The following is a 12734-nucleotide window of genomic DNA, read 5'->3' on the forward strand; positions in this document are numbered from 1 at the left end:
TCAATCAATGCAGTGATTCTTTGAACTCGTTACATTGAATCATTTATTGTAGTTGGATTCATTGAATTAATGCGTTTAGCTCGTTTCATTGAATGAATGAGTGAAGATTGTGTCAATTAATGAATGAGTGAATTCTAATTCATTGAATGATATAACTTTGCTTTATTCATTGAATGAATGAGTAAAGTTTGTTTCATTCAATCAATTGATGTAGTTATATTCATTTTAGAAATAAGCTCGTGTGATTGCATGAAGGAATGATGTTAATTTGGATTGAATGAATGAGTGAGGTTTATTTAATGGAATGAATGAATGAAGTTTGTCTCGTTGAATGAACGGGTGTATTTTAATTCATTGAATGTAGTTTTATTTCATGAAGGATTGAAGCTTGTTTCATTGAATTTCAACTCATTGAATGGTTTAAAAAAGTGTGATCCATTTAAAAAGTCAATGGAACGCGTTTCTTTGTATCAAAGATGAATGTAGATTCATTGTGAAGAAATGAGATCAGAAGCTCGAGTCATACCGAGCGCGAATGAAGCGTATTTCATTGAATGAACTAGTGAGGTTGAATTAATTGGAAGAATGCAGTTTGATGAATTGAATGATTGATTGGAAATCGTTATATTGAATCAAATCGTTTGATTGATTGAATGAATGAGTTAAACTCGAGATATTCCATAAATGATTGTAGTTTGTTTCATTCAATAAATGAGTGAAGTTCAAATCAATGAATCAATCAATGCAGTGATTCTTTGAACTCGTTACATTGAATCATTTATTGTAGTTGGATTCATTGAATTAATGCGTTTAGCTCGTTTCATTGAATGAATGAGTAAAGATTGTTTCAGTTAATGAATGAGTGAATTCTAATTCATTGAATGAAGTAACTTTGCTTTATTCATTGAATGAATGAGTTAAGCTGGTGTCAATGCATAAATGATTGTAGTTTGTTCATTGAATGAATGAGTAAAGTTTGTGTCATTCAATCAATTCATGTAGTTAGATTCATTTTAGAAATAAGCTCGTGTCATTGCATGAAGGAATGAATTTAATTTGGATTGAATGAAAGAGTGAGGTTTATTTCATGGAATGAATGAATGAAGTTTGTCTCGTTGAATGAACGGGTGTATTTTAATTCATTGAATGTAGCTTAATTTCATGAAGGATTGAAGCTTGTTTCATTGAATTTCAACTCATTGAATGATTGAAAAAAGTTTGATCCATTTAACAAGTCAATGGAACGTGTTTCTTTGTCTCAAACATGAATGTAGATTCATTGTGAAGAAATGAGATCAGAAGCTCGAGTCATACCGAGCGCGAATGAAGTGTATTTCATTGAATGAACGAGTGAGGTTTAATTAATTGGAAGAATGCAGTTTGATGAATTGAATGATTGATTGGAAATCGTTATATTGAATCAAATAGTTTGATTGACTGAATGAATGAGTTAAACTCGAGATATTCCATAAAAGATTGTAGTTTGTTTTAATCAATAAATGAGTGAAGTTCAAATCAATGAATCAATGATTGCAGTGATTCTTTGAACGCGTTACATTGAATCATTTATTGTAGTTGTATTCATTGAATTAATGCGTTTAGCTCGCTTCATTGAATGAATGAGTGAAGATTGTTACAATTAATGAATGAGTGAATTCTAATTCATTGAATGAACTAACTTTGCTTTATTCATTGAATGAATGAGTTAAGCTGGTGTCAATGCATAAATGATTGTAGTTTGTTCATTGAATGAATGAGTAAAGTTTGTTTCATTCAATCAAATGATGTAGTTAGATTCATTTTAGAAATAAGCTCGAGTCATTGCATGAAGGAATGAAGTTAATTTGAATTGAATGAATGAGTGAGGTTTATTTCATGGAATGAATTAATGAAGTTTGTCTCGTTGAATGAACGGGTGTATTTTAATTCATTGAATGTAGTTTTATTTCATGAAGGATTGAAGCTTGTTTCATTGAATTTCAACTCATTGAATGATTTAAAAAAGTTTGATCCATTTAAAAAATCAATGGAACTCATTTCTTTGTATCAAAGATGAATCTAGATTCATTGTGAAGTATTGAGATCAGAAGCTCGAGTCATACCGTGCGCGAATGAAGTGTATTTCATTGAATGAACGAGTGAGGTTTAATTAATTGGAAGAATGCAGTTTGATGAATTGAATGATTGATTGGAAATCGTTATATTGAATCAAATAGTTTGAATGATTGAATGAATGAGTTAAACTCGAGATATTCCATAAATGATTGTAAGTTGTTGTATTCAATAAATGAGTGAAGTTCAAATCTATGAATCAATGAATGCAGTGATTCTATGAACTCGTTACATTGAATCATTCATTGTAGTTGGATTCATTGAATTAATGCGTTTAGCTCGTTTCATTGAATGAATGAGTGAAGATTGTTTCAATTAATGAATGAGTGAATTCTAATTCATTGAATGAAGTAACTTTGCTTTATTCATTGAATGAATGAGTTAAGCTGGTGTCAATGCATAAATGATTGTAGTTTGTTCATTGAATGAATGAGTAAAGTTTGTTTCATTCACTCAATTGATGTAGTTTGATTCATTTTAGAAATAAGCTCGTGTCATTTCATGAAGGAATGAACTTAATTTGGATGGAATGAATGAATGAGGTTTATTTCATGGAATGAATGAATGAAGTTTGTCTCGTTGAATGAACGGTTGTATTTTAATTCATTGAATGTAGCTTTATTTCATGAAGGATTGAAGCTTGTTGCATTGAATTTCAACTCATTGAATGATTGAAAGAAGTTTGATCCATTTAACAAGTCAATGGAACTCGTTTCTTTGAATCAATTATGAATGTTGATTCATTGTGAAGAAATGATATCAGAAGCTCGCGGCACACCGTGCGCGAATGAAGTGTATTTCATTGAATGAACTAGTGAGGTTTAATTAATTGGAAGAATGCAGTTTGATGAATTGAATGATTGATTGGAAATCGTTATATTGAATCAAATAGTTTGATTGATTGAATGAATGAGTTAAACTCGAGATATTCCATAAATGATTGTAGTTTGTTTCATTCAATAAATGAGTGAAGTTCAAATCAATGAATCAATGATTGCAGTGATTCTTTGAACTCGTTACATTGAATCATTTATTGTAGTTGGATTCATTGAATTAATGCGTTTAGCTCGTTTCATTGAATGAATGAGTAAAGATTGTTTCAATTAATGAATGAGTGATTTCTAATTCATTGAATGAAGTAACTTTGCTTTATTCATTGAATGAATGAGTTAAGCTGGTGTCAATGCATAAATGATTGTAGTTTGTTCATTGAATGAATGAGTAAAGTTTGTTTCATTCAATCAATTGATGTAGTTATATTCATTTTAGAAATAAGCTCGTGTGATTGCATGAAGGAATGAAGTTAATTTGGATTGAATGAATGAGTGAGGTTTATTTCATGGAATGAATGAATGAAGTTTGTCTCGTTGAATGAACGGGTGTATTTTAATTCATTGAATGTAGTTTTATTTCATGAAGGATTGAAGCTTGTTTCATTGAATTTCAACTCATTGAATGGTTTAAAAAAGTGTGATCCATTTAAAAAGTCAATGGAACGTGTTTCTTTGTATCAAAGATGAATGTAGATTCATTGTGAAGAAATGAGATCAGAAGCTCGAGTCATACCGAGCGCAAATGAAGTGTATTTCATTGAATGAACTAGTGAGGTTGAATTAATTGGAAGAATGCAGTTTGATGAATTGAATGATTGATTGGAAATCGTTATATTGAATCAAATCGTTTGATTGATTGAATGAATGAGTTAAACTCGAGATATTCCATAAATGATTGTAGTTTGTTTCATTCAATAAATGAGTGAAGTTCAAATCAATGAATCAATCAATGCAGTGATTCTTTGAACTCGTTACATTGAATCATTTATTGTAGTTGGATTCATTGAATTAATGCGTTTAGCTCGTTTCATTGAATGAATGAGTGAAGATTGTGTCAATTAATGAATGAGTGAATTCTAATTCATTGAATGATATAACTTTGCTTTATTCATTGAATGAATGAGTAAAGTTTGTTTCATTCAATCAATTGATGTAGTTATATTCATTTTAGAAATAAGCTCGTGTGATTGCATGAAGGAATGAAGTTAATTTGGATTGAATGAATGAGTGAGGTTTATTTAATGGAATGAATGAATGAAGTTTGTCTCGTTGAATGAACGGGTGTATTTTAATTCATTGAATGTAGTTTTATTTCATGAAGGATTGAAGCTTGTTTCATTGAATTTCAACTCATTGAATGGTTTAAAAAAGTGTGATCCATTTAAAAAGTCAATGGAACGCGTTTCTTTGTATCAAAGATGAATGTAGATTCATTGTGAAGAAATGAGATCAGAAGCTCGAGTCATACCGAGCGCGAATGAAGCGTATTTCATTGAATGAACTAGTGAGGTTGAATTAATTGGAAGAATGCAGTTTGATGAATTGAATGATTGATTGGAAATCGTTATATTGAATCAAATCGTTTGATTGATTGAATGAATGAGTTAAACTCGAGATATTCCATAAATGATTGTAGTTTGTTTCATTCAATAAATGAGTGAAGTTCAAATCAATGAATCAATCAATGCAGTGATTCTTTGAACTCGTTACATTGAATCATTTATTGTAGTTGGATTCATTGAATTAATGCGTTTAGCTCGTTTCATTGAATGAATGAGTAAAGATTGTTTCAATTAATGAATGAGTGATTTCTAATTCATTGAATGAAGTAACTTTGCTTTATTCATTGAATGAATGAGTTAAGCTGGTGTCAATGCATAAATGATTGTAGTTTGTTCATTGAATGAATGAGTAAAGTTTGTTTCATTCAATCAATTGATGTAGTTATATTCATTTTAGAAATAAGCTCGTGTGATTGCATGAAGGAATGAAGTTAATTTGGATTGAATGAATGAGTGAGGTTTATTTCATGGAATGAATGAATGAAGTTTGTCTCGTTGAATGAACGGGTGTATTTTAATTCATTGAATGTAGTTTTATTTCATGAAGGATTGAAGCTTGTTTCATTGAATTTCAACTCATTGAATGGTTTAAAAAAGTGTGATCCATTTAAAAAGTCAATGGAACGTGTTTCTTTGTATCAAAGATGAATGTAGATTCATTGTGAAGAAATGAGATCAGAAGCTCGAGTCATACCGAGCGCAAATGAAGTGTATTTCATTGAATGAACTAGTGAGGTTGAATTAATTGGAAGAATGCAGTTTGATGAATTGAATGATTGATTGGAAATCGTTATATTGAATCAAATCGTTTGATTGATTGAATGAATGAGTTAAACTCGAGATATTCCATAAATGATTGTAGTTTGTTTCATTCAATAAATGAGTGAAGTTCAAATCAATGAATCAATCAATGCAGTGATTCTTTGAACTCGTTACATTGAATCATTTATTGTAGTTGGATTCATTGAATTAATGCGTTTAGCTCGTTTCATTGAATGAATGAGTGAAGATTGTGTCAATTAATGAATGAGTGAATTCTAATTCATTGAATGATGTAACTTTGCTTTATTCATTGAATGAATGAGTAAAGTTTGTTTCATTCAATCAATTGATGTAGTTATATTCATTTTAGAAATAAGCTCGTGTGATTGCATGAAGGAATGAAGTTAATTTGGATTGAATGAATGAGTGAGGTTTATTTAATGGAATGAATGAATGAAGTTTGTCTCGTTGAATGAACGGGTGTATTTTAATTCATTGAATGTAGTTTTATTTCATGAAGGATTGAAGCTTGTTTCATTGAATTTCAACTCATTGAATGGTTTAAAAAAGTGTGATCCATTTAAAAAGTCAATGGAACGCGTTTCTTTGTATCAAAGATGAATGTAGATTCATTGTGAAGAAATGAGATCAGAAGCTCGAGTCATACCGAGCGCGAATGAAGTGTATTTCATTGAATGAACTAGTGAGGTTGAATTAATTGGAAGAATGCAGTTTGATGAATTGAACGATTGATTGGAAATCGTTATATTGAATCAAATCGTTTGATTGATTGAATGAATGAGTTAAACTCGAGATATTCCATAAATGATTGTAGTTTGTTTCATTCAATAAATGAGTGAAGTTCAAATCAATGAATCAATCAATGCAGTGATTCTTTGAACTCGTTACATTGAATCATTTATTGTAGTTGGATTCATTGAATTAATGCGTTTAGCTCGTTTCATTGAATGAATGAGTAAAGATTGTTTCAGTTAATGAATGAGTGAATTCTAATTCATTGAATGAAGTAACTTTGCTTTATTCATTGAATGAATGAGTTAAGCTGGTGTCAATGCATAAATGATTGTAGTTTGTTCATTGAATGAATGAGTAAAGTTTGTGTCATTCAATCAATTCATGTAGTTAGATTCATTTTAGAAATAAGCTCGTGTCATTGCATGAAGGAATGAATTTAATTTGGATTGAATGAAAGAGTGAGGTTTATTTCATGGAATGAATGAATGAAGTTTGTCTCGTTGAATGAACGGGTGTATTTTAATTCATTGAATGTAGCTTAATTTCATGAAGGATTGAAGCTTGTTTCATTGAATTTCAACTCATTGATTGATTGAAAGAAGTTTGATCCATTTAACAAGTCAATGGAACGCGCTTCTTTGTATCAAAGATGGATGTAGATTCATTGTGAAGAAACGAGATCAGAAGCTCGAGTCATACCGACCGCAAATGAAGTGCATTTGATTGAATGAACTAATGATGTTTACTTAATTGTAAGAATTCAGTTTGATGAATTGAATGATTGATTGGAAATCGTTTTATTGATTCAAATAGTTTGATTGATTGAATGAATGAGTTAAACTCGAGATATTCCAAAAATGATTGTAGTTTGTTTCATTCAATAAATGAGTGAAGTTCAAATCAATGAATCAGTGAATGCAGTGATTCTTTGAACTCGTTACATTGAATTTTTTATTGTAGTTGGATTCATTGAATTAATGCGTTTAGCTCGTTTCATTGAATGAATGAGTGAAGATTGTGTCAATTAATGAATGAGTGAATTCTAATTCATTGAATGATGTAACTTTGCTTTATTCATTGAATGAATGAGTAAAGTTTGTTTCATTCAATCAATTGATGTAGTTATATTCATTTTAGAAATAAGCTCGTGTGATTGCATGAAGGAATGAAGTTAATTTGGATTGAATGAATGAGTGAGGTTTATTTCATGGAATGAATGAATGAAGTTTGTCTCGTTGAATGAACGGGTGTATTTTAATTCATTGAATGTAGTTTTATTTCATGAAGGATTGAAGCTTGTTTCATTGAATTTCAACTCATTGAATGGTTTAAAAAAGTGTGATCCATTTAAAAAGTCAATGGAACGCGTTTCTTTGTATCAAAGATGAATGTAGATTCATTGTGAAGAAATGAGATCAGAAGCTCGAGTCATACCGAGCGCAAATGAAGTGTATTTCATTGAATGAACTAGTGAGGTTGAATTAATTGGAAGAATGCAGTTTGATGAATTGAATGATTGATTGGAAATCGTTATATTGAATCAAATCGTTTGATTGATTGAATGAATGAGTTAAACTCGAGATATTCCATAAATGATTGTAGTTTGTTTCATTCAATAAATGAGTGAAGTTCAAATCAATGAATCAATCAATGCAGTGATTCTTTGAACTCGTTACATTGAATCATTTATTGTAGTTGGATTCATTGAATTAATGCGTGAATTCTAATTCATTGAATGAAGTAACTTTGCTTTATTCATTGACTGAATGAGTTAAGCTGGTGTCAATGCATAAATGATTGTAGTTTGTTCATTGAATGAATGAGTAAAGTTTGTGTCATTCAATCAATTCCTGTAGTTAGATTCATTTTAGAAATAAGCTCGAGTCATTGCATGAAGGAATGAAGTTAATTTGAATTGAATGAATGAGTGAGGTTTATTTCATGGAATGAATGAATGAAGTTTGTCTCGTTGAATGAACGGGTGTATTTTAATTCATTGAATGTAGTTTTATTTCATGAAGGATTGAAGCTTGTTTCATTGAATTTCAACTCATTGAATGATTTAAAAAAGTTTGATCCATTTAAAAAATCAATGGAACTCATTTCTTTGTATCAAAGATGAATCTAGATTCATTGTGAAGTATTGAGATCGGAAGCTCGAGTCATACCGTGCGCGAATGAAGTGTATTTCATTGAATGAACGAGTGAGGTTTAATTAATTGGAAGAATGCAGTTTGATGAATTGAATGATTGATTGGAAATCGTTATATTGAATCAAATAGTTTGAATGATTGAATGAATGAGTTAAACTCGAGATATTCCATAAATGATTGTAAGTTGTTGTATTCAATAAATGAGTGAAGTTCAAATCTATGAATCAATGAATGCAGTGATTCTATGAACTCGTTCCATTGAATCATTTATTGTAGTTGGATTCATTGAATTAATGCGTTTAGCTCGTTTCATTGAATGAATGAGTGAAGTTTGTTTCAATTAATGAATGAGTGAATTCTAATTCATTGAATGAAGTAACTTTGCTTTATTCATTGAATGAATGAGTTAAGCTGGTGTCAATGCATAAATGATTGTAGTTTGTTCATTGAATGAATGAGTAAAGTTTGTTTCATTCACTCAATTGATGTAGTTTGATTCATTTTAGAAATAAGCTCGTGTCATTTCATGAAGGAATGAACTTAATTTGGATTGAATGAATAAGTGAGGTTTATTTAATGGAATGAATGAATGAAGTTTGTCTCATTGAATGAACGGGTGTATTTTAATTCATTGAATGTAGCTTAATTTCATGAAGGATTGAAGCTTGTTTCATTGAATTTCAACTCATTGATTGATTGAAAGAAGTTTGATCCATTTAACAAGTCAATGGAACGCGCTTCTTTGTATCAAAGATGGATGTAGATTCATTGTGAAGAAACGAGATCAGAAGCTCGAGTCATACCGACCGCGAATGAAGTGCATTTGATTGAATGAACTAATGATGTTTAATTAATTGTAAGAATCCAGTTTGATGAATTGAATGATTGATTGGAAATCGTTTTATTGATTCAAATAGTTTGTTCATTGAATGAATGAGTAAAGTTTGTTTCATTCAATCAAATGATGTAGTTAGATTCAGTATAGAAATAAGCTCGTGTCATTGCATGAAGGAATGAAGTTAATTTGGACTGAATGAATGAATGAGGTTTATTTCATGGAATGAATGAATGAAGTTTGTCTCGTTGAATGAACGGTTGTATTTTAATTCATTGAATGTAGCTTTATTTCATGAAGGATTGAAGCTTGTTTCATTGAATTTCAACTCATTGAATGATTGAAAGAAGTTTGATCCATTTAACACATCAATGGAACTCGTTTCTTTGAATCAATGATGAATGTAGATTCATTGTGAAGAAATGATATCAGAAGCTCGCGGCACACCGTGCACGAATGAAGTGTATTTCACTGAATGAACTAGTGAGGTTTAATTAATTGGAAGAATGCAGTTTGATGAATTGAATGATTGATTGGAAATCGTTATATTGAATCAAATAGTTTGATTGATTGAATGAATGAGTTAAACTCGAGATATTCCAAAAATGATTGTAGTTTGTTTCATTCAATAAATGAGTGAAGTTCAAATCAATGAATCAATGATTGCAGTGATTCTTTGAACGCGTTACATTGAATCATTTATTGTAGTTGGATTCATTGCATTAATGCGTTTAGCTCGTTTCATTGAATGAATGAGTAAAGATTGTTTCAATTAATGAATGAGTGATTTCTAATTCATTGAATGAAGTAACTTTGCTTTATTCATTGAATGAATGAGTTAAGCTGGTGTCAATGCATAAATGATTGTAGTTTGTTCATTGAATGAATGAGTAAAGTTTGTTTCATTCAATCAATTCATGTCGTTAGATGCATTTTAGAAATAAGCTCATGTCATTGCATGAAGGAATGAAGTTAATTTGGATTGAATGAATGAGTGAGGTTTATTTCATGGAATGAATGAATGAAGTTTGTCTCGTTGAATGAACGGGTGTATTTTAATTCATTGAATGCAGCTTTATTTCATGAAGGATTGAAGCTTGTTTCATTGAATTTCAACTCATTGAAAGATTGAAAGAAGTTTGATCCATTTAACAAGTCAATGGAATTCGTTTCTTGGTATCAAAGATGTATGTAGATTAATTGTGAAGAAATGAGATCAGAAGCTCGAGTCATACCGAGCGCGAATGAAGTGTATTTCATTGAATGAACGAGTGAGGTTTAATTAATTGGAAGAATGCAGTTTGATGAATTGAATGATTGATTGGAAATCGTTATATTGAATCAAATAGTTTGATTAATTGAATGAATGAGTTAAGCTCGAGATATTCCATAAAAGATTGTAGTTTGTTTTATTCAATAAATGTGTGAAGTTCAAATCAATGAATCAATGATTGCAGTGATTCTTTGAACGCGTTACATTGAATCATTTATTTTAGTTGTATTTATTGAATTAATGCGTTTAGCTCGTTTCATTGAATGAATGAGTGAAGATTGTGTCAATTAATGAATGAGTGAATTCTAATTCATTGAATGAATGAGTTAAGCTGGTGTCAATGCATAAATGATTGTAGTTTGTTCATTGAATGAATGAGTAAAGTTTGTTTCATTCACTCAATTGATGTAGTTTGATTCATTTTAGAAATAAGCTCGTGTCATTTCATGAAGGAATGAACTTAATTTGGATTGAATGAATAAGTGAGGTTTATTTAATGGAATGAATGAATGAAGTTTGTCTCATTGAATGAACGGGTGTATTTTAATTCATTGAATGTAGCTTAATTTCATGAAGGATTGAAGCTTGTTTCATTGCATTTCAACTCATTGATTGATTGAAAGAAGTTTGATCCATTTAACAAGTCAATGGAACGCGCTTCTTTGTATCAAAGATGGATGTAGATTCATTGTGAAGAAACGAGATCAGAAGCTCGAGTCATACCGACCGCAAATGAAGTGCATTTGATTGAATGAACTAATGATGTTTACTTAATTGTAAGAAATCAGTTTGATGAATTGAATGATTGATTGGAAATCGTTTTATTGATTCAAATAGTTTGATTGATTCAATGAATGAGTTAAAATCGAGATATTCCAAAAATGATTGTAGTTTGTTTCATTCAATAAATGAGTGAAGTTCAAATCAATGAATCAGTGAATGCAGTGATTCTTTGAACTCGTTACATTGAATTTTTTATTGTAGTTGGATTCATTGAATTAATGCGTTTAGCTCGTTTCATTGAATGAATGAGTGAAGATTGTGTCAATTAATGAATGAGTGAATTCTAATTCATTGAATGATGTAACTTTGCTTTATTCATTGAATGAATGAGTAAAGTTTGTTTCATTCAATCAATTGATGTAGTTATATTCATTTTAGAAATAAGCTCGTGTGATTGCATGAAGGAATGAAGTTAATTTGGATTGAATGAATGAGTGAGGTTTATTTCATGGAATGAATGAATGAAGTTTGTCTCGTTGAATGAACGGGTGTATTTTAATTCATTGAATGTAGTTTTATTTCATGAAGGATTGAAGCTTGTTTCATTGAATTTCAACTCATTGAATGGTTTAAAAAAGTGTGATCCATTTAAAAAGTCAATGGAACGCGTTTCTTTGTATCAAAGATGAATGTAGATTCATTGTGAAGAAATTAGATCAGAAGCTCGAGTCATACCGAGCGCGAATGAAGTGTATTTCATTGAATGAACTAGTGAGGTTGAATTAATTGGAAGAATGCAGTTTGATGAATTGAATGATTGATTGGAAATCGTTATATTGAATCAAATCGTTTGATTGATTGAATGAATGAGTTAAACTCGAGATATTCCATAAATGATTGTAGTTTGTTTCATTCAATAAATGAGTGAAGTTCAAATCAATGAATCAATCAATGCAGTGATTCTTTGAACTCGTTACATTGAATCATTTATTGTAGTTGGATTCATTGAATTAATGCGTTTAGCTCGTTTCATTGAATGAATGAGTAAAGATTGTTTCAGTTAATGAATGAGTGAATTCTAATTCATTGAATGAAGTAACTTTGCTTTATTCATTGAATGAATGAGTTAAGCTGGTGTCAATGCATAAATGATTGTAGTTTGTTCATTGAATGAATGAGTAAAGTTTGTGTCATTCAATCAATTCATGTAGTTAGATTCATTTTAGAAATAAGCTCGTGTCATTGCATGAAGGAATGAATTTAATTTGGATTGAATGAAAGAGTGAGGTTTATTTCATGGAATGAATGAATGAAGTTTGTCTCGTTGAATGAACGGGTGTATTTTAATTCATTGAATGTAGCTTAATTTCATGAAGGATTGAAGCTTGTTTCATTGAATTTCAACTCATTGAATGATTGAAAAAAGTTTGATCCATTTAACAAGTCAATGGAACGTGTTTCTTTGTCTCAAACATGAATGTAGATTCATTGTGAAGAAATGAGATCAGAAGCTCGAGTCATACCGAGCGCGAATGAAGTGTATTTCATTGAATGAACGAGTGAGGTTTAATTAATTGGAAGAATGCAGTTTGATGAATTGAATGATTGATTGGAAATCGTTATATTGAATCAAATAGTTTGATTGACTGAATGAATGAGTTAAGCTCGAGATATTCCAAAAAAAATTGTAGTTTGTTTTAATAAATAAATGAGTGAAGTTCAAAT

Source organism: Chiloscyllium punctatum, chromosome 9 (genome assembly GCF_047496795.1).
Source record: "Chiloscyllium punctatum isolate Juve2018m chromosome 9, sChiPun1.3, whole genome shotgun sequence".
NCBI lineage: Eukaryota > Metazoa > Chordata > Chondrichthyes > Orectolobiformes > Hemiscylliidae > Chiloscyllium > Chiloscyllium punctatum.